At 40.1% G+C, this 22,296-nt stretch overlaps 1 protein-coding gene across 1 annotated transcript in view; it reads right to left on the bottom strand.

The window, feature by feature from the left end:
- CMYA5 (cardiomyopathy associated 5) overlaps positions 1-22,296 on the bottom strand; it is a 91,488-nt gene that overhangs the window by 68,123 nt on the left and 1,069 nt on the right. The window lies entirely within an intron of this gene.

Raw genomic sequence — 22,296 nt, 5'->3', positions numbered from 1 at the left:
AAAGCACATTGTTATCCTATATTTAAGCCACATTCTCTGATATTAGCAGCTTTATCAGTAATAAGGTTGACATTTTCATCTCTATTTGCCATTCCTTTGATTTATTTATCAGTTGTTTCAGAATTTAGGCAGAGGATAGAGGATATTGTGTAATAATCTACTTGTCAAAGCCCAATATACACAAATGGCCACAAGAATAGCAGTGCGCAAAGCCTAAAGGACATCACTTGACAGCAAGAACAGTTACGAAAGCTAACCTATGTGCTTGTGAGTATCCACCATAAACTGATATGTGAACCAATCAGACCAAGAGAAATCCGCCAGGCAGAACTCAGTAATGCCCTGTCCATGTGTAGGTTTCTTTCACATGCACACAGACCTGTGCACATCTTCATCTGCACTAGTTTTCAGAAGTCCAGAATTACAATGGTTGTTATGATGCATTGTAAGCAATGTAGACCAATTTTAAAAGTGCATTGCCCATGGTCAGTGATAAGTAATATTATATCCATGGCAAAAATGTTCGTGAGAATAAGGTTGACAATTTGAGTCAGATTGTGCAAAAAAGATAAAAGTTAGTATTCTTTAATGCCTCAGGCTACTTTAGCCTCAGGCCATGTCAGTTCTTAGGCTGGTCCTCAAGTGATCTGCTGATGGATTCTAGTGCTTGCTCTGACACTCACCCAGTGTCTGATTTTTCGCATGTGAACAAAACAAATTTCCTGCTCTCATGTTGCTTAAATTCTAGTAGAGGGGAAGACCGAAAACAAAGCAAACATACAAATGTTTGGTAATGGTAAGGGCTGTGAATAAAATAAAACAAAAAATTAGATTGAAGGAGATGGTTTGAGTTGGGGTGCTATATTAAATAGGGTAGTCAAAGAAGACGTCTCAATGTCAAGAGGCATTTGAGCAGATTTGGAAAGCGTGAGGGATGAAGCATGCAAATACTAGCAAACAATATTACTAACATCGCTAAGATGAGACTACTTAGCAAACACATGCAGCAAATATGGGAGTGTAATGGAGCTGGGAGGGGGAGAGAGAGAAAAACAGGAGATGAGGCAAGAAGGGTAGCTGGGAGCCAGTTCACCTGGTCATCAAGGCCATGGGAAGTGTTTGAACTTCACTCTGAATTGGACAGTAAGCCATCAGACTGTCAGTCCTGCCGTCTTCTAGGTGCTCAGAGATGAGCAGCTACTAGGCTAATATACCCCCCATATACCATATGGTCCATATACTCCCCACCCCCTGCTCTATCCTAATGGGGAATTTGAATCTTAGAAGCATGATTGGAAGACTGAAAATCCATGGCAGACTTTCTTATTCCCTGGACCCCACCTAGCACTCCCCTAGTTCTTGTCCAATCCCTCAGTCTACCATTTGTTCTGTGAGCTTTTCAAAGTTCTTCTAATAGATTCCATTTTCCATTTTGTATACAGAGAGACTCCCTTGAGTTAGGTCTGGCTAGATGGCAGCCAAGTGAAGGAATTCTAGGCAATGGAAAGTGAACACTAGTAACATATACCATTCCTAGGTAGGGCTCATTAAAACCTCCCACATGTGACCCTCTGTAGTTTTTCCCATGTGCAGCTTGAAGCATGGCAACCTTAAATGTCACATAATAAAAAGGGCAAAGCCACAACAAGTAAGATGCCTCAGTCCCTGAGTCACTACTTGGAGGAGAGCTGCCCAACCAGAAATACCTGCATTGGACTTTCAAGCAAGCTTAGGAGAAACTTTTATTATGACGAGTCACTGAGATTTGGTTTGTTACAGCAGCTAGTGTTATCTAATACAAACCTTAACTACATCTCTCAGTCACCATGGAGCACCAACATTGAACATTGGTACTACTTGGCATAGAAAACACTTCTTTTGTTATATATGTATACATATCTATGTATGTATGTGTGTGTGTGTGTGTGTATAAAATTTTAATTTTGATTATACAAGTAAATGAAAACATTCTTGTAAAAAATTACTCTAACATTGGTAAGCAAAGTCTCTCTTAACTACCACAACCCTGATTCAGTCTCATAATCAGAGATAACCATTAATCAATAATATTCTACAAATGAAAAAAAAAATTGAGCCTGGCAAAATAAATAATAGAAATTGTTTTAAATTCTAATAAGTACTCATAATGTGGAAAATCATGGGAATACTAAGAGGAATAACACAGTGCCTGCCTTCTAGGAACATCAACCCTAGCATGTTGATAAATCGACAGAGATCATTAAAATGCAGTTGACACATGTGATAACAGAAAGACTGTGCAAAAGGCATCTGACATGGATGAACAGAGAAGGACATTTTTTTAACTTGGGAGCAGATTGGGGCAGGCTGTGTGAATATTTGTGAGAGGCGGGGTCTGAAATATAATCACAGAATATGAAAAGCTAATATAAAGTTTTGCAAAATTAAAATGAGTTTCCCAGGAGGACCGGGTTAGGAACGATTGAGGGCAATTCAAGTAAAAGGAACAAGTACAAAAGGAGGGAGGTGTGAAACCATAGGGTCTGACTGGGTGTGCATAAGTCTAATTTTGAAAATTCAAAGATCCAGTGGCACATATTATTTCGATGCTTCCAAATGATATTGCAACCTCCAAGCAGGTTGGAAGATACTCATCACTCAGCGCTTAAACAGTCTTCATTATTAGTAAATGATGAACTACACATACACTTGAGATAACTTGGGTTACTGAGTGCCTGCAATATGTGCTTGACCTTTCACCAGGATTACATGAAGAAATGCTTCATCTGAAAGTGCAGGGTTTCAAAATAGTGACTATCTTTCATCTTTCTGACTCCCATCCCTCCCCAACCAAAATATTACATGTGGGTTACATGCATAAACTTCTTCATTTACTTCAAGTAGGAAACGTCTACCCAGTAGTGGGTAAAGGTGTTACATGACCCTTCAGGATTCTGGAATTCTAGGAGCCGTTTATCTCCCCAGCATGAAAAGAGTACTGTGGGTTTTGGGATGAGCAATCAATTTATAAATACTTAGGGGGTAACTATCTATTCAGGGCCTGGCCATGAGTTAGGAGCTATGATTCAATTAAGTAAACTATAGGCAAATGTCTGAATCCACCAGAGAGAAGTATAAAAACTCAACCATTAAATTCTCCATTATAAAAAACTAAGGGCAGAAAGGTGCCAAGCCTAGAGAAGCAAAATAAATGAACTATGGTGTGATAGGGCTGGTTCATAGCTTAGTGACTACTTCAAACCAAAATGTGGGCAAATCAGTTATTTGTGGCCTTGGGAGCTCCTCCGTGGTGGCACCATTGACATTTGGGGCTACGTAAATTTTTTGTCAAGGAGGGAGGAGCTGTCCTGCGTGCTAAGGGTGTTCAGTAGTATCCCTGGCCTCTTTCCACCAGATGCTAACAGTACCTGGCCCCCAAAACCAAAAATATCTTCAGAATTATATTAGTTGAGAACCACTGGTATAGGGAGACCCAAGACTGAGGGGAAAAAACAATCAACCATAGGCAACATTAACCTTGGCTGAGCATGCAAATGAAAAACCAAGGAGGATAAGAACATTTGTGCTCTGGGATTCCCAGCTGAGGAGTTACACACAGGCTTAGCTCTTTAGCACTGGAATTCTTCAACAGCTACTGAGTATTAGTGCAGAACAGAAACTGTGCCCCACCAGCCACTGCTGTCAAATTCCTGTGAGGGTTGAGGGGTGGTTACCAAGAGAGAGAGCACTTCATCTGCATAGAATGTGTCAGGCTGGGATCTTTTTAAAATAAATCAGTGAGTCAGGATAGACTTCTCCCCTGCTGTTCCACTTTTTTTTTTCTTTTACTACAATTATAACTCCATAAAAGCATGGAGGATGAGGACTAATTGGTCCAAAAAGTAGGAAAAATTGGATCGGTTTTCCTCATTTCCTTAGTGTCCCTCCAGTGATTTTTCTTAGGTCTGCAATAAAGAAAGAGGCCTTAGATTGTGGTCTTGAAAATTACAATAATACACTTAAAGATAAAACCCAGCTCCTCTATTAGATGAAATGAGGGTTTGTCCATATGCCTAGTATAGTATATGGCAACATTTTTCTTTTTTCTGTCATTTTTTTAAAGGGGGAAAAAAAAATAAAACACACCAAGACCTCACTCCGGCAGATGCTGCCGAGCTGAACAGGGATGGGTGAGAAACATCCCAACCCTGGAGGTTCCAGAGCAGGGACCTTCCACCTGGACCAGCAGAGAGGCTTGGGGGACAGTGGGTTGGCTCTCCTGGGCCTGTCTGAATTAACCTCACGAGACACCACTGGCAGCACAATGAGGGCACCCTCAACCTAGCTGATGGTCCCCTCATCAAGTCCAAACACTGTTGCTGGAAAAAAACAAGAAGCATTTCACCTACAACATAATGCAGATAGTAAAAGCAACATCATCAAGGAAGTTTCTCAAATTCCAGAGAAAAAAGAAACAAAAAGATGAAATAAAATTTCCATTAATATACTAGGAATAATTTGCCAGTAGCTTGCTCTAGTCCTTTTGTTTCTTTTTTTATTATCTTTTTTATTTTCCATTTAAAACTTTTATTTTAAATGTTTATTTATTTTTGACAGAGAGAGACAGAGCATGAGCGGGGGAGGGGCAGAGAGAGAGGGAGACACAGAATCTGAAGCAGGCTCCAGGCTCTGTGCTGTCAGCACAGAGCCTGATGCGGGGCTCAAACTCACAGACCATGAGATCATGACCTGAGCCCCAGTCAGATGCTCAACTGACTGAGCCACGCAGGCACCCCTCATCTTTTTTTTCTGACTGTAGAATCTCAAAATTGGAAATCAGCAAAAATAGATTCAATCATTTAATTTGCTTTTATGGGGGATATATGGATATGTTGGGATAAATAGGATTAACGTAAAACTCTGCACCCCACAAATCATATTTATAAGACTTTAAAGCACTTAAACATCTTTAGCAGTTCTAAAAATTAAAATGAATTTCCCATAACATTCTCTTATTCATCACCCACAAAGGAGAAAGAAAAATCCAGTGGAGAAAAAAAAAAGATCTTAGTAAAATGTTTTAAAAAGCATAATATAGGCAACATTTGCTAATACTTTTCTCCCTATTCTTCATTTGAATTCAGGTAAAAAGTCAAGATTTTGATGCTCTGTCTTTAAAAATAAAAAATTTTCCTAATTGCCAAATATAAATTCACTGTAGAAAATGTGGGAAAACAGAAAAGCACAAAAGAAAATGAAAATAATCAATAATCTCAACACTCAAAGCGACTACTTCTAATATACTGGTGTATTTCTTTTATTCTTCTTCTATCCTGAGATGTCTTTCTGTTTGTTTGTCTGTTTGTTTGTTTGTTTTACACAAATGGTAGGCTTTGTAATGTGCTTTTTAAATTTAAAAATGTACTCTGAACATTCTCCCATGCTATATTCTATTCCAACAGCTATTCTCAATGTTTTTGGTCTCAAAACCACTTTATGCTTTTAAAAATTATCAAGAACTTCAAAAAGCTTTTGTTTACGTGGACTGTATTTTTGATAATTATAATATTAGCAATTAACAAAAATTATTTTTTTTTATTCATTTTAAGATCAAATAACTCTGGGGTGCCTTGGTGGTTCAGTCAGTAGAGCATCCAACTCTTTCTTTTTTTTTTTTTTTAATTTTTTTAATATATGAAATTTACTGTCAAATTGGTTTCCATACAACACCCAGTGCTCATCCCAAAAGGTGCCCTCCTCAATACCCATCACCCACCCTCCCCTCCCTCCCACCCCCCATCAACCCTCAGTTTGTTCTCAGTTTTTAACAGTCTCTTATGCTTTGGCTCTCTCCCACTCTAACCTCTTTTTTTTTTTCCTTCCCCTCCCCCATGGGTTTCTGTTACGTTTCTCAGGATCCACATAAGAGTGAAACCATATGGTATCTGTCTTTCTCTGTATGGCTTATTTCACTTAGCATCACACTCTCCAGTTCCATCCATGTTGCTACAAAAGGCCGTATTTCATTTTTTCTCATTGCCACGTAGTATTCCATTGTGTATATAAACCACAATTTCTTTATCCATTCATCAGTTGATGGACATTTAGGCTCTTTCCATAATTTGGCTATTGTTGAGAGTGCGAGCATCCAACTCTTGATTTCTGCTCAGGTCATGATCCCAGGGTTGTGGGATCAAGCCCTGTGTCAGACTCTGTGCTGATCGTAGAGCCTGATTAAGATTCTCTCTCTCTCCCACTGCCCCTCTCCCCTGCTTGCACTCTCTCTCTCTCTAAAATTAAAATTAATTAATTAATTAAGGTAACTCTTACATGTCAACATCAGTAACATATTTTACAAAAAAAATTCTATTTTTCAATGTAAACAAAAATATTTAGTGATAAAAGTGACATTATTTTAGATTTTTGCAAAAACTTTTTTTAAAGTTTATTTATTTTGAAAGAGAAAGAGGGAGAGACAGAGAATGAGTGGGGGAGGGGCAGAGAGAAAGGGAGGGAGAGAGAGGGAGGGAGGAAAGGAGGGAGGGAGAGGGAGAGGGAGAGGGAGAGGGAGAGGGAGAGGGAGAGGGAGAGGGAGAGGGAGAGGGAGAGGGAGAGGGAGAGGGAGAGGGAGAGGGAGAGGGAGAGGGAGAGGGAGAGGGAGAGGGAGAGGGAGAGGGAGAGGGAGAGGGAGAGGGAGAGGGAGAGGGAGAGGGAGAGGGAGAGGGAGAGGGAGAGGGAGAGGGAGAGGGAGAGGGAGAGGGAGAGGGAGAGGGAGAGGGAGAGGGAGAGGGAGAGGGAGAGGGAGAGGGAGAGAGAGAGAAATGCAAGCAGGGTCTGCACTAGCAGCAGAGAGCCTAATTCAGGGTCTCGGGCTCAATCTCAGGAACCATGAGATCAAGAGTCAGAAGCTTAACCAACTGAGCCATCCAGGTGCCCCAGATTTTTGCAAATATTTTTAATGTTTGGCTTAACAGAAGACAGCTGAACTCTCTTATCTGCTTCTGCATGCAAAATGTAGATATGTTCTGTTAGCAGAAGTATATGAGAAGGAGCACCTAGTGGGTTCAGTAAGTAGAGAGTGCAACTCTTAATCTCAGAGTGTGAGTTCAAGCCCACATTGGGCATGGAACCTACTTAAAAAAAAAAGAAAAAAAAAAAAAGAAATATATGAAGAAAATCTAGCCTCACACAGATAGGTAGTGGAAAAAGAGAGGAGTAATTCTCAGATTATTGTGGGTATTTTTCTTTAAACCACACCCAAACTTGACAAGTGGTAGTGTTTTAAAGATTAGTTACAATGCGGATTCTAATAAAATTGCCAATGAACTTTTCATACTCTACACTTTAATGAGAGAATGAAAGTGAAAAATGCAAATGTCTTCGTATTATAATGAAAACAGTTTTGATCTTGAGAACACCCTGCGAGATCAAACTTTCAAAGTTACTACTGGTCTATAGCTTTAATGGTTAACATGGCATTCTATCACAGGATATAACACTTTACCCCATACCCTATTGTCAAACAGATTATTTCTAAGTTTTTGCTATTATAAAAAAAAAAAAATGATGGGCACCTGGGTGGCTCAGTCAGTTAAGCATCTGACTTCGGCTCAGGTCATGATCTTGCGGTTTGTAAGTTTGAGCCCCACATTGGGCTCTGTGCCGACAGCTCAGAGCCTGAGTCTGCTTGGGATTCTGTGTCTCCTCCTCTCTCTGCCCCTCCAATGCCCATTCTCTGTCTCTCTCTGTCTCTCAATAATAAATAAACATTAAAAAAAATATATAAAAATAAAATGTTGGGGTGCCTGGGTGGCTCAGTCAGTTAAGCATCCACTCTTGGTTTTGGCTCAGGTCATGATCTAACAGTTCATGGGTTCAAGCCCCACACTGGGCTCTGGGCTGATAGCACAGAGTCTGCTTGGGATTCTCTCTCTCCCTCTCTCTCTGCCTCTCCCCAGCTCATGCTCTGTCTCTCTCAAAATAAGTAACTTTAAAATTTTTAAAATGCTATGACAACATCCTCAAATATATCTTTCTGCACACTTGTTTTCTTAGAATAACACCTTAGGAAGTAGAATTTGAGGGTCAAACTTAGTTTTTCAGGATTTTTATACATATTGCCAATTTTCCCTCCAGAAAGGTTTATCCCTGTGTTCCTATCAGCAGCCTGTACAAGAGCCTTCTATCCTTACCCACACTTATCAACACAGTGTACCATGTGAGCCCTGTCTTGAGAGTTGTTTTTAGAAAATCAAAATGTGACTGAGCTAGTTGTTAGTGAGCTCACTCTCTCAGATGAAATACAGTACTTGAGATTTATTGGAATTCTCTGCTCACAGAGTACTTCTCTGATAATTCGACCACAGTGTTTACTTACTGCTATTTAACATTATTACAATTAGCATTTACTATGCATCTTCTGTTTGACATTAAGTTTCTTCAAACACAAACTAAGTCTCATTACCTTAGTATATACCACAGCGTTGAGTCAATGCGATACAAACAGATGGGGTAATGGTAGAAATAACATTTTTTACCCCAGAGAGATCTGCGTTTAAATCCTGGCTTCATCACTTACTAGCTGTATGAGCTTGGGCAAATTACTTCTCCTACCTTTCCTAAACTTGAAGGTCATCATCAGTTAACAAGGAAATTAATAATGTATTTCCTAAGGCAGCTGCATTGCACTATGTGTAAAATGCCTTGTACAATACTTAGCAATTAACAAGTGTTCCATATGTTCGTTCTCTGCCTTTTCCTTTCTGATGTTGAATTAACCTTGTAAAGTCCAGACTTTAAGGATCTACAAATCCACTTTGATTGATTCATAACACTATAAATAGTAAAGAGAGAAGGCATCTCTCTAACAATGATTATCTCTGTAAAGTGTAACGAAGCAAAATTGATGAGTTTTCTGGTTATTGTTCCCTGCATTGCTCAATTGTTACTTATGCTCTCAGTCAACATCTACGAGTGTGTGCTATGTGTTCCAAAGAAAAATTACACACAGACCCTAAACAAAACAGAAATGAAGAATGAAATCCTTTTTAGAATGCCATGATCGTGTTGAAACCTAAATTGAGAGAAAAGCCATTCACCAAACTGTGCTGACAGAGCTGTTCCAACTGTATATCCCAGTGGCTGCAGGGACATCATCCCTGGCTCTATTCTGACTTAGAGCTCACAATTATTGCAGAGAGCTTTAGGACTAGTATATTTTAATGAAACCCTGAGATGTATTCAAATACTTTTCTAACAAGAAAGCTTTTGACATTTTCTGACCCCCTGAGGAAATGAAAGACACTAATGAGATAGGTGTAGTCCAGACTGAAGTTCACTGTCAGTTTTAAGTAAAAAAACAAAGCACCAATCAAGGAGAGTTATTTGTACAACTGGGAGTACACCCAATTAAGGTGTAGGTGAGGAGTGGGCACTGGAGAGCAGCACTGCTAGACGGCAGCATGGTCCCATAAAACTGCTCGAGTCAAGGGGTCCTGACAGATCATACTGAAGGGAGGCAGGGGGAAGAATGGACACCCCTTCACACTCTACTCTGTTCCAGGAGCATGTGATATCCTGGTGCGTTCATATTTTCACTTACTCCTCCCCATACCCACAACTTTCAGAGTGTGAGGCTCAAAGAGGTCATGCAGCTCTCACCAGTATATACTGGAGAACTTCTGCTAAGGCTTTAACAACTCTCCAGGAGAGACTCAAAGACAGTCTGGGACTCTGACTCTTGAGGTCAATCCGAGATTGATCATGAATGTTTTGCTACCAGCGCCTGGATGGTATGTGCTAGAGTTGGTGTTAGGTCCATAACCCTGTGTTCAACAGAGTTAACATATTTGCAATAGGGAGGCATGTGGATGGGAAGGATGAGTTTCTCCAGGTCTGAAGCAGGCTTTTAAAATTTTGCTGGAGTAAGTTGTACTGATAAGGTTGAATGGACTTCATGGTCAAATGGGTTTCAATACTGTAGCCATTGATGTCCAAAAGATTCCTGATTGGGGGAAATAAGCATTTCTGGAAAAGTGGGGCATGACTCCACCTTAAGGGGTTCTTTTGGCTAGCTCTGAGGAAGGGCACATATGGAGCCAAGGTCTGCAAGAGAAAAAAAATAGCTGCTAGAAATGTTAAGAAGAGATTAAAACACTCTTGTGCAAGGAACAAATTCTCTCAAGCTAGCTTTGAAAAAGCACTTAAATAGGACTTATCTGAAGGAAACAGAGATTTCTCATGAAATCCAAGGGCAGATGTATCCAGGCCTCACAGGGAAGAGGAAAGAGGAAATCCATCATGAATCTTGTCCCTCTGTCTCTCTCTCCTTTAGCATGGCTTCCTCAGTTTCTCTTGCACATGGCCCAACATGGTTGCTACCAAACGGTACCTTCAATCCCAGAGTCTACACGATTGTCTTGGAGTTCTTATGTTATTTCTAACAGTTATTTCCCAAGGAGATTAAGACATAAACCAAAAACAAAAGCAGAGGATCCTGGCTTTCTGAAAAGGTGTTTTATTGCTTCTCCCTCTTTCAACACCTCTATATTCCAGGGAACACAGGGAAAGGGCGGGGAAAGCAATACAATCTCACCTCTGGCAGATGTCATGACCTGCCTTGATGAAGGATGGGGGCCTTCCTGAGTGACAGGATAGATTCAGAGGGCTTTCACCCTCTTACACCTAGGTAGACAATAGGTGTGCTTGCAGAATTCTGAGACTGAAACATTCCCTGTTTGGGCTCTATTTTGAGTGGACTGTTCCAAGGTTTTAGAAATCCACTTGGGTGATCCTACACTCAGAGTTCTACCCTTCCCATCTATATGGGATCTCCTCCCCACCCATATTCTATACTCTGGGCTCCCTACCTTGACGGATAGGCTTATTTAGTTCTAAATCGCATTTTTTTTTCTGGATACCAACTCAGACCCCAAGTTATGCTCAGCAATTTTGGCTAATTTCTTCTTGGACAGTTTATAGAAATAAATTTAGAATTTTTTTGACTAATAGGAAAATTAGCTACCAATTTTTTAAAAACATAAAAGCCAAGATATTATTAAAAATATCAAAATAAAGTTGAGATCTGAACCCCAACCTTTTGTTTCTAAAACTAGCTAAGTAGAATCAGTGTCTCCATTTCCAAGTAACCAGAAAAGAGAATCTGAGTCTCATTTCTCCCCTTGGTCAGGGTCATAGTAGCCCACCTTGTGAGTTGAAGATAATTCCCCAAAGGAGGACTGACCTAGGTATATAGACTAAAAGAATTAAAAGGCAATTAACTTTCTAATAATGGCAAACAGATAATTAATGGCAACAGATAGATTTCAATAGAGCTCTGAAACCCCAAAGCAGAGATACCAAGATGTACAAGACAGGTTACAGTGAGGCCTAAATTAAAGACTTGTTCCTATCATAAAATGGAAAGTCAAAGCTAGAATAAACAGTGATAGTCAGAGTCAACTGATATTTAATGGGAAAGGGTACTTCAACCTCATATGGTTGTACTCGGTCATTGCTCTGTGTTGTATTTCCAAATAAATTCGTATTTATTATTATTTACTAATTATTATTATTATTCCTATTATATTAACTATTTGACTTGTTTCACTGTTTAAATAAAGCATTGTCCATCCATAGAAAAAGTAAAATCTCACACATCATGTATTCAACATTCTGAGGATCAGGTAACAAAACCTGAAGAAATCTTAGTCCAGTGTCTCATGCTGTTCCAGTAGACATGTGACTTCCTTTGGACTGTCTAGCATCTGACCTCTCTTCCCATTTGGTGAATTCACCTTGTGGGTCCTAAAGGTGACAATGCCAGATATTCTCCCCATGATGATCTTCACACCCATTCCAGACCGACTTGAGAGCCACTGATGAATGAAATAAATGGTAGAGATCATCATTTTCTCTGGGGGTAGCAGTTGTTGCAATCCTGAGTTACTGGTATGAAAGTGGCAACAGTACAAATTGTGACATCTAGTGCCCAGTAATAATGGCAACCATTTCCTTACCCAAGAACTTTAAAAAAACAAACCAATTTATTGAGATATAATTCATATACGATATAAGTCACCCACCTAAAGCGTACAATTCATTGGCTTTTAGTATATTCATAGGGTTGTGCAAACTTCGCCACAATCGATTTTAGAACATTCTCATCAGCCCAAAAACATATCCCACACTCTTAAGCATCATCCCCCAATCTTTTCCCCATCTCTCTCCCAGCTCTAGGCAACCATTAATATCCTTTCCATCTCCACAGATTTGTCTCTTCTTGACATTTCATAAATGTGGAAGTATACAGTATGTGGTCCTTTATGTCTGTCTTCTTTCCCTAAGCATACTGTTTTCAAGGTTCATCCATCTTGTAACACAAATCCATACTTCATTCCTTTTTATGGCCAAATAATATCCCATGTATGAATATATCATACTTTCTTTATCCATTCATTGTTGATGGACATTTCAGTCATTTCCACTTTTGGGCTCTTATGAATAGAGCTGCTATGAACACTTGTGAACAAGTTTTTATGTGGATGTATCTGTTCATTTCTCTTGGGTATATACCTAGGAGTGGAATTGCTGGGTCATATGGTAACTCTATGTTTAACAGAGTTAGAGGAACTACCAGATTGTCTTCCAAAGCAGTTGTATCATTTTACGCTCCCACCAGCAGTGTATGAGGATTCTGATTTTCCCATATCTTCACCAACACTTGTTATTGTCTTTTTGGTTACTTTAGTAGGTATGAAGTGGTATCTTATGGTTTTCATTTGCACTTCCCTGATGGCTAATGATATTGAACACTTTTTTCATGGGCTCATTGGACATTTGAAAATCTTCTTTGGAGAAGTGTCTATTCAGATCCTTTGCCCATTTTAAAATTAAGCTATTTGTCTTTTTATAATTGAGTTGCATAGTTCAGACTAGTTTTGAAGCATGGTTTTAAGGGTTGTTCCTAGCCATCTAAGCTCTCTTTTCTGATTTTCTCAACTACCAATATCCAGCGAATAGGGTCACTTTCAGCTTCAATTGGTCACAGCTTGCTACGCAACTCCAAAACTGACTGACCCTGACTCTGGAACCCAAGGTAGTTCCCCTTACCTGGAGAAAATCACTTACATGAGAATTTCCTGGCAAATGGAAAGCTGTTCAGAGGGAATGTTGTTACTAAAGCCTGGGTTTCTGAATTTGTGATTCTTAACTCTTAAGCTATGCAAACTCAGTCCAAGGGAACTTGTGGGATTGACAGGTGGAAACTATGGCGGTTTGAGCAGCAGGTAAGAACTGGAGCAGAGAGAAATGGAAAGAAAACTCTAAGAAATGGTTGCCACTTCTTGCCATTTTCTTCTAAGATTAAGTAGGCCATTGATTCTCCTAAGTTATTCAGATCGTAAGGCCCCAGTTTTTGGTGCAGGCAGTCACCTCTCTGCCTTGGTCCTGCAGCCACAGAGGCTGTGTTACCCTGCATCTCCTGCCAACTAGGTCAGTATCTGGGGATTTTCTTCCAAAGTATGTAAACGGATAGGAATCTTATCAGTCAGTTTAACTATACATTTTTTTTTTTTTAACGTTTATTTATTTTTGAGACAGGGAGAGACAGAGCATGAACAGGGGAGGGTCAGAGAGAGGGAGACACAGAATATGAAGCAGGCTCCAGGCTCTGAGCTATCAGCACAAGCCCGACACGGGGCTAGAACTCACGGACCGCAAGATCATGACCTGAGTCGAAGTCGGCAGCCTAACCGACTGAGCCACCCAGGCGCCCCAATTTAACTATACATTTTATTATCAGGTGATTTTGGTTCATATATCAGCACTGCCAACTTTGTGTATGTTGCCTTCCCACCCCTGTTTTTGTATCCTGGATTCTTGGAGTCAGGGAGTCAGAAGAATATCCCTCCCTCCCTGAGTAATGAGTGATCTGAGGCCAAGGGCTTGGAGAAAGTGGTTTTCTGCAGTGTCCTGGGTAATCTCCTTAACTCACTCCTCTGAGCAGGACCGAAGAAGCATAATTGTCACTTCAGTGGGCCTTTGGTGCCCTCTTACTCTTAAGAACCCACCTTCCCCTTTCTGGTGCCCTCTTCTCCCAGGAAAGTGTTGTAAGGTCCTGTATTTGAAGGGATTTGTTCAAAAGGGAATCCAATCTAAAACAGATGCTGAAAGGTTTCAACTTTTAACCTTCTCACAGGTGGTAGCATTTCTGTGCTTAATCTATCTCTGTTGACCTGCATTTTTGCCAAATTCAAAGACCACTTGTCACCTCTCATGTTCCATGCCCTTGTCTTGGCACCCAGGAACAAGATGATTTTTTTTTTATTAAACGATTTTTTAAATTATTTTTTTAACGTTTATTTATTATTGAAAGACAGAGAGAGAGCGTGAGCAGGGGAGGGGCAGAGAGAGAGAGGGAGACACAGAATCTGAAGCAGGCTCCAGGCTCTGAGCTGTCAGCACAGAGCCCGATGCAGGACTCGAACTCACAAACCGCGAGATCATGACCTGAGTCGAAGTCGGACACTTAACTGACGGAGCCACCCAGGTGCCCCTCCAATACAAATTCTTTTAAACAAAGGTATTACAGTAATTATCTATTAAACATTTATCATATGATCCTATAGAGCATGTAGAGAAGTTATTTTGGTGTTGCTATGTTTGACCTTATGAAAATTCAATCACACTAGATTGCCTAATGTCTATTTTTAAACATAAGATCTACTTCCCCTATCACTAGGAAACTTAATATGCTAAGGGGCTGGTCAGGATTAGCTATTATGCAGATTTTCTGGGTCTTTTATGCTTTACTTTTAAAGGTAGAGGTAAATTAAAATAGTTATTTTTAAAAAACTAATTTATACTCAAATAAAAAAGAAATTAGCTAATAAAGACCAGATATGTGTCCACTGTGTATACAGACATACATCTTGAGGTGAGCACTGAACTCATGAGAACCATTAGGCTAGGGTTAGAACCCTACCACACTTACGAGCTGTCTGACATTAGATAAATTACTCAGTATTGCTAAGCCTCCATTTTCTCTTTCATAAACGGAGATGAAAACAATGCCTATATCACAGAGTTATTGAGAAAATAACTCAAAGTAACACGTGACAGTGCAAGGGATAGACCAACTGTTCCTTGAGCCAATACTGGTTTCGCTTCCCTTCTCTGGGTCTCTGTTCACTCATCAGAAACATAAGTCAGGGAAATGAAGCTAAGGCCCCATCAAGGTTAAGTGCCATCAGCAGCCAGGCTTTCCTGCCAGCCTTGGACCACAGGACACTGAAATCTTTTTCTGTAGGCAGAAAGAGAAGTGCTAGCAAGGTGGATCCAGAGACTGACACAAAGACTCTGAGACTTGATGGGCTGGCGTACTAGCAGAACCCCAGCTAGCAGCTGCAGCTCCCCAGGCCCAATTCATTTCACTAAAGCATTCGATTCAACTAATTACAGGTGAGATTGCTTGTTTACTGGCTGCCCTCTCCAGAGACTAAACTCTAAAGATAAGGAATTGTGTTTTGTTCACTCATTCTAAGTAGGTCCTCAATAATTTTCTGTTGAATGAATGAGCCTCTTTTCTTATAGTACAGACATTCCTGAAAGTGAAGGTGTCATGAGCTTAGCTAAGCTACTCCATGGTATTGGGGCCTCGGCATCCATTTTGTTTGGTCAAGTGGCCTTAAGCTGACCAGCCTCCCTCATGCAAGCACATATCCTAGGTAACAGTCTGAAGAGTCACGTGCCATTGGGATTTCCTGATATGACTTCCCTGACAGTTCTTGTGATCAACAGTCTCCCCCACCTTCAGTGCCTCCCCTAGATAAGACCGCAGTGGAATTTACCAAAACCCCACTAATTTTAGTTCAAATTGACTGATCTAGTCATAGCCCAGGAAACCCAGAGCCCTCCACTCATCCTAATAAAGGCATGTGTCCTGGGTCTTGACTTTCTCTCTGCTTCACTCTGCCTTCACCTCCCTTGTGGCTATGAACTTCCTCCAGGGCTTGTCAGTAATAAAGATCCCTACTGCAATTTCTTTTGTGGTCTTCTGTCAAACTATGGCTCACCATCTGGCACCCTATGGCTCCACTTAACAAATGTTAATTTAACAAAGTCATAACAGGAGGAAATTAATCTTATTTACAAATCAACAATTTTAAGTGTCCTAGTGAATTCAGCCGTTAAGAGGAAATTTGTGGTGAATGCAAATGTGTTTAGCATGTGAATTTATTTTTAAAGACAAGCATATGCAAACTAAGAAAACATAGTAATGGCTCAATGAGAAGGCTCGGAGTTGTTCAATTTGGAAGACAACAGTAGCATCATTTAATCTTCCCACATATCTTGGACTTTATCAGATTAGGATGTGGAATTTTGGAACTGAATACACTCCAGTTGCCTTAACAGAGGACTTTTCTCTGGGCAAAAAGCAAAGCCTATTCTTATCCTCCCATCTATGATCTGGCCGGAGGGTCAGCCTAGGGGAGGCTTTCCAACAAGTCACAGAAGGTGGGAATGATGACTGCAGACATCCTAATTGAACAATCCCTCCGTACTTATCACTGTCCCCTCCAAGCTACTGTGTTTCCAGAGTCACTGGATATTGTCAGTTCCTGGTAAATGAATGGTACCACAATTCTACCTAACCTAACAGGTTCAACATCCCAACTAAATTTGCTTCTCATGGGAGTCTGATGACTTGACATTCACTTGCTTATTCGTTCATTCGGTTATTCATGCCACTCACTCATTCATTCAACAAATATCCTCAGTCTTGGAAATGCTGAGTGCTTCTGGGTGGGTGAGAAAAAGAAAGCTTAGGCAGAGGAGCAATTAGCAGCAGCAGGAGAGCTGGAACTAGGGTCTAAGGCAATATCTAACCGCATATTGTACTTGAAATATCTTTTTGCCCAGCTGTGGCATTACCTCTGCAAAACCTTTTAAGTCTCATTTTAAGAAGAATATATGTCTTTTCTCTATTCCTTTGTTAAAATATCCTTAGTGTAGTGCTTATGACATTATGACATTATGTTGGAGCTAACTGCTTCCCTGTGCCAGACTGTGAGCTCCTTGAGAGAAAGAACTGTGCCATGCAATCACCTTTATGTTCCTAGTGTCTAAGGTTGTATACACATATGCAACTTTAGTGGCAGTTCTGTGGATTCCAGTGAAGCTAATGGATGTCCAGGTATTATCAGGCCTGCACTAACACAGCAGCTACCAACCACATGTGGTTACTGAGTACTTGAAATGTAGCTGGGGGGAAAAATTGAGATGCATTGTGAAAGTAAAATACACATCAAATCTAAAGGCTTATCATAAAAACGTAAAATATACCAGTAATAATGTTATATTGATGACATGTTGAAATGATAATAACTTGTATATTGGGTTGAATAAAATAAATTAAAATTAATTTCACCTGTTTCTTTTGACTTTAAGGTGGCTATTAGAAAATTTTAAATTACATATGTGGCTCACATTATATGTCTACTAGAGAATGCTGGACTAAGCCAAAGATTACTATTTCAGGTACAGACCACATCCCGTCTCTTATACCTGATTCTCTAAGTTTTCTTGGTTGGAAGGGGAATTTGGCTATATTGTCTGCACTGAGTCAAGGTTTTCACTAAGCCCAGGTTCAGAATATCCAGGAAATGGATACATTTCTTTTGTTTTTGTAAAATTCTACAGTCAGTATGTCGTACACATTAGTAGGTTTGCTGTTTAAAAAAAAAAAACAACAACAACTCTTGCTGTATTCCTTATATTGAGTCAAAGTCTAACCAAGGGCATGTAATGCTCATGCAGCCAACACTTAAATAGCTCTTCAGTTTCTGGCTCCAAGCGCCTGTTTTATCCTCTCTCCTCCCTCCGTCTCTGGCATCCTGAGCAGTCACCCCTCCCCTCGCAGCTCTTTCCACTGACCTCAAAAGAGGGCTGGCTCAAATGACACACTTGTCAAAACACCTGGGTAAGCACAGCAGTGGGAGCCATCATATAAATAGATACATGGAAACAGAGTGCTCCGTACTGATAACAAAAACCACTTACAAACTCCCTTCACCTTCCAAAAGTTTTGTTTCTTACAATGATTACTTAAATGTAAATGTCACTAATAATTTTAATTCTATCAGCTTACACAGACCTATTTTTATACAGACACTGGCAAAACTGCAATTCAAGAGGATTTTTAGGTTTTGGGTACTGCTGTGGCAAAAATCCTTTGTGCTTAAACAGAGAAATTAAAACTGAACAACAGAAAATGATCCAAAGCAAAAATACTGAAAAATTTCTAAGTGATCTGTCAGAAAGACTAAAAGAGTCCAGCTTCACTGCTCTGCAGTCAGAAAAATGCAGAAATAATGAATGCACATTTACATATTTCCCACCATACAGGACACCATGAATTTGAAACATTTAGCACAGTGTTTGGCATATGGTCGATGTCCAATAAATATCAATGAGTATATGAATGTATGGGCCCTTACTATTTAATGGAATACCGCAACCACCATGTTTTTCTTGTTTGTTTGTTTGTTTGTTTGTTTGTTTGTTTTAAACCTTGAGTGATTTGGTAGACTGAGTCCAGCTTCCTTTTTCACTCAGAATAAAATGTGAAGTCCTTACTATGGCCTGCAAAATGCTACCTGATCTGCAACCCAACTACCTCTCAGACTCCCCTTCCACCTCTCCACTCTCATTACTTACTCTTCTCCAGCAACCCAACATCCTTGTGTTCTCAAATCAGCCACACATATTCCTGCCTCAGAGCCCTGACACCAGCTCTTCCCTTTGCCTAGAATCCTCATTCCTTCAGTCTCCGCTCAAATGTCACCTTATCAGGAAAGCCTTCCTCACCACCTTCTCCAAAGCAGCGAAACCCTTATCCTGCTACACGTGTTCTCATACCACTTGTTGCCACCTGACATATTTCATATTTGTTTATTTGTCTCCCCAGACTGGAAAGTCACTCTCAGGAAGACAGAAACTTCGTTCATTTTGTCCGCTGCTGTATCCTTTGTGCCTAGAAAGTGTCCGGCACATAATAATCAATCAATCAATCAACCAATCAATAAACATTTGTTGAAAGAATAAACTAATGAACATTAGACTGGAGCTCAGACACCTGGATTAAGTCCCAACTCTACCACTAAAAAGCTGTGTGACTTTGAACAAATGTTCCTGACACTCAGTTTCTGAATCTGCAAAAGGATTCTCTGGGAACAGAAATTTCTAAAGCTTCTCCCAGCTCTGAAATCCTGCAGGTTTTATAGAGATGCTTTTCACATATAACTTTGGTATGAAGTTTTAGCAACACAAAAATATTTTTTTGATATCCACAAATTATTAGCTTTCTAGGCACTTTTAGCATTGAATACCCTGCTCCAAAGCCCCTTATGAAGCCTTCTCCAACCCTTCCAGGCAGGATGGATTCCAGGACTTTCTCCCTACTTTGAGGTACTTCATAAGGACCTTTTTTCCCCCTTAAATCACTTATAAAGTTAGTGACATAATTATGTTTTTCTGTTTCTCCAAGTAGAATATGAACACCATGGGACAGTAATGGATTCTTAGTAATTTTTGTATCTCTAGCACCTTGCATGGTCCATGGCAATCAGTAGGCATTCCACGAATGTTTAGTGAATGAATACAGGAAAATGTCAAAGTGGAACAGGATCATTATTCTTTGAAAACTGAGACCATTATGCTCCCCTCATTGATGAAGGTGGGCAGAAGAAGTAGCTTTGCGGCCAATAGTGACTCATCTGATGGCCAATGATGATTCATCTGAAGGGAGATAAGAAACTAAAATTTATTGGGAACCTACTAAAGGCAAGTACTCTTACATTCACATAGTTTATGACAACCTTATACATTATACATTCCTTATACATTAGGAACTATTACTACCATTTTACAGATGAGAAAACTGAGGCTAAGACAAAATAGGGAATCTGCTCATGATAGAATGGCTAACAGGATTCACACTCAGGCTTTTTCATGCCACATATCATATTCGTATCACTAAATGATACATCAGGAGGGTAGTTCTCTGATCCGATATAAACATTGGTATGTGTAATGGTGAGCTTGTCTGCACTAGAAAAGCATTTTTATAATTAAAAGGGATTTTTTTTCCCTTGATTCAGAAAGGTGGCTATACAGAAAACTCCATATACCATTCCTGAAATGTTCTTTATTAACGTTTTATTATGTTTACTATGGTAACCTTTATTAACTTTTTAGGAAACTTTACTAACCTTTTAGGCCTATTCCCAATACATATTTTATTTTACAGTGAGATCATTCTAAATTTTACAGTGAACATTTTTTTCCTATTCAATATATACACTTTCCATATTTTAAGAAACCTATAGTAAATAGCATTTTAATAATGGCTTAATAATAATACATAAAGTAGATGTAATAGTCATTCTGTTACTATTAGGCTATTTCCATTTATTTACTATTATGTGCCTCTTAATTAAAAAAAAAAAAAATCAGTTTGTAGTCTAACTTCTGAGAAAGGTTCTGACCTCCAAGAAAATGCAAACAACTTTTCCATTCACGAAGGGGGAAAATTTCCACTATTATGCAAAAAGATGAGGTCTTTCCTTTTGCTCTACGAATTTTTCAAGGCAGAAGCTAGTTGGAGCCATTCCAGTCTCACCTACATAAAGGTCTGTCCTGCAAAGGAAGGCAGGTGGTGAAATTCCAGCAGTGGCTTGGAGGAAACACCCAGGCTCACCTCCTGGTTCTTATAATGACTTGCCTTATACCCTCAGGAAATTATACAAAGCCTCAGTTTCCTCATCTATAAAAGGACAGTCATCTCATCGCGTTGCTGGGAGGGTTTAAAATGAGAAAACATATGTAAACACTTAGCACTAAGCCTGGCACAGAGTGAGTGGACCCTCTCATAATTGTAAATCTTTGGCAGAAGAGGCAAGAGGAAGGGGTGAAGAACCATGAGACATCATTCCTACCTCCCATCCTTTACAAGATATTCCAAGTCCTCACCTCTAGCCTCAGAAGAAAAAGAACTTTAGGCCATATTTGTAAACGTACACACAACAAAATGGTTTGATTTCTAACAATACTTCAAGGTAGTAAAAAGTCCAGGACTCTCAGTTCCCCCAGGAGGTCCTGCCCACTGACACTTCTCTACCTTTAGCCTCCCTGCCATCTCCTTTCCCTTGGCCCTCACCATGGTTCAATCTCTACACACCTTTCTTCCTCTTTGCTACTGTCTCTCTGATAGGAGCCCTCCTGAAAACCAACTTTCTAATCTGCCAATCTGCTGTCAGTAACCTTCCCCTAACTCCAATGTGTTTCCAATCTTAGTTAAATCTTGCTCAGAATTACTGATTTCTTGTTACTCACACTATCAAATCCAAAATGTAAAAGTGTGATGGTTTACAAAGCCTCAGCGCCCAGCCACCTGCCCATTTCCTCCTGTTTCCCTCACTCTACTAATTCCGACGCTGGCCTTGGTGTCCACCTGACCACCTGCAGTCAGAGCAGGCCGAAACTTACTGCAGATAAATCCTATCTTTACCCGAAAAAGGCAAAGGAATCCCAGTGTGGTGTTTGGAATCATTGTCAGCTGCTCACATTGGAGTTTTCAAATTCTCTAGGTGGTAATTTCTGGTTGGGCTAAGATATAAGGATCCCCAATGTCACTTAGGGGAAAAGGTTCTAAAGGCTGAGATTGACAGATTTCCCTTCTCAGTATTGCCGGGGAATCACGGGTGCCTACTCCCTCCTCCATTTCCCACAGGTGCCTTCTCTTCTGCCTCTCCTTTCTGCATCTTTTGCTTACTCTCTAAGGCCCAGGTCATGCCCACTTCCTCTCAAGGCAGTCACACATCTACATACTCTCCTCCGAGCTTCCACAGTATGCACGGTCTGTCCCCCCTGCCCCTCTCATTTCTTTAGCACATAGACTCATATTCCCCATATTGCTCCCTAATTTCTTCCATAAAGTCCTTGAGGGCAGGGACTGTGCCTGCTTCGGCAATTGCTTGGTCAATATGTAACCTACATTCCAGTCTTCTTATCTGACTGACCATTCAGCTTAATCAGTGCTACTCTATGGGCTACTTCAACTTCAGCTCTGCGGGCTTTGGTTGGACAGAACTTTTAACTTTGAGAGGGGCATTCTGAAATGTTGCACATCGATCTGTCACCTACAGAGCCTTTCTACTGAAATTAATAGATTTCGGAAAGGACATGACTGACTGACAAAACAAAAAACCAAAACAAGCAAACAAAACACGACTCTCTCCCTTGTGATTTCTACTGTTC

Source organism: Panthera leo, chromosome A1 (genome assembly GCF_018350215.1).
Source record: "Panthera leo isolate Ple1 chromosome A1, P.leo_Ple1_pat1.1, whole genome shotgun sequence".
Lineage (NCBI taxonomy): Eukaryota > Metazoa > Chordata > Mammalia > Carnivora > Felidae > Panthera > Panthera leo.
The sequence above is the reverse complement of the archived record's forward strand: the minus strand, read 5'-3'. Positions and strand labels throughout refer to the sequence as shown.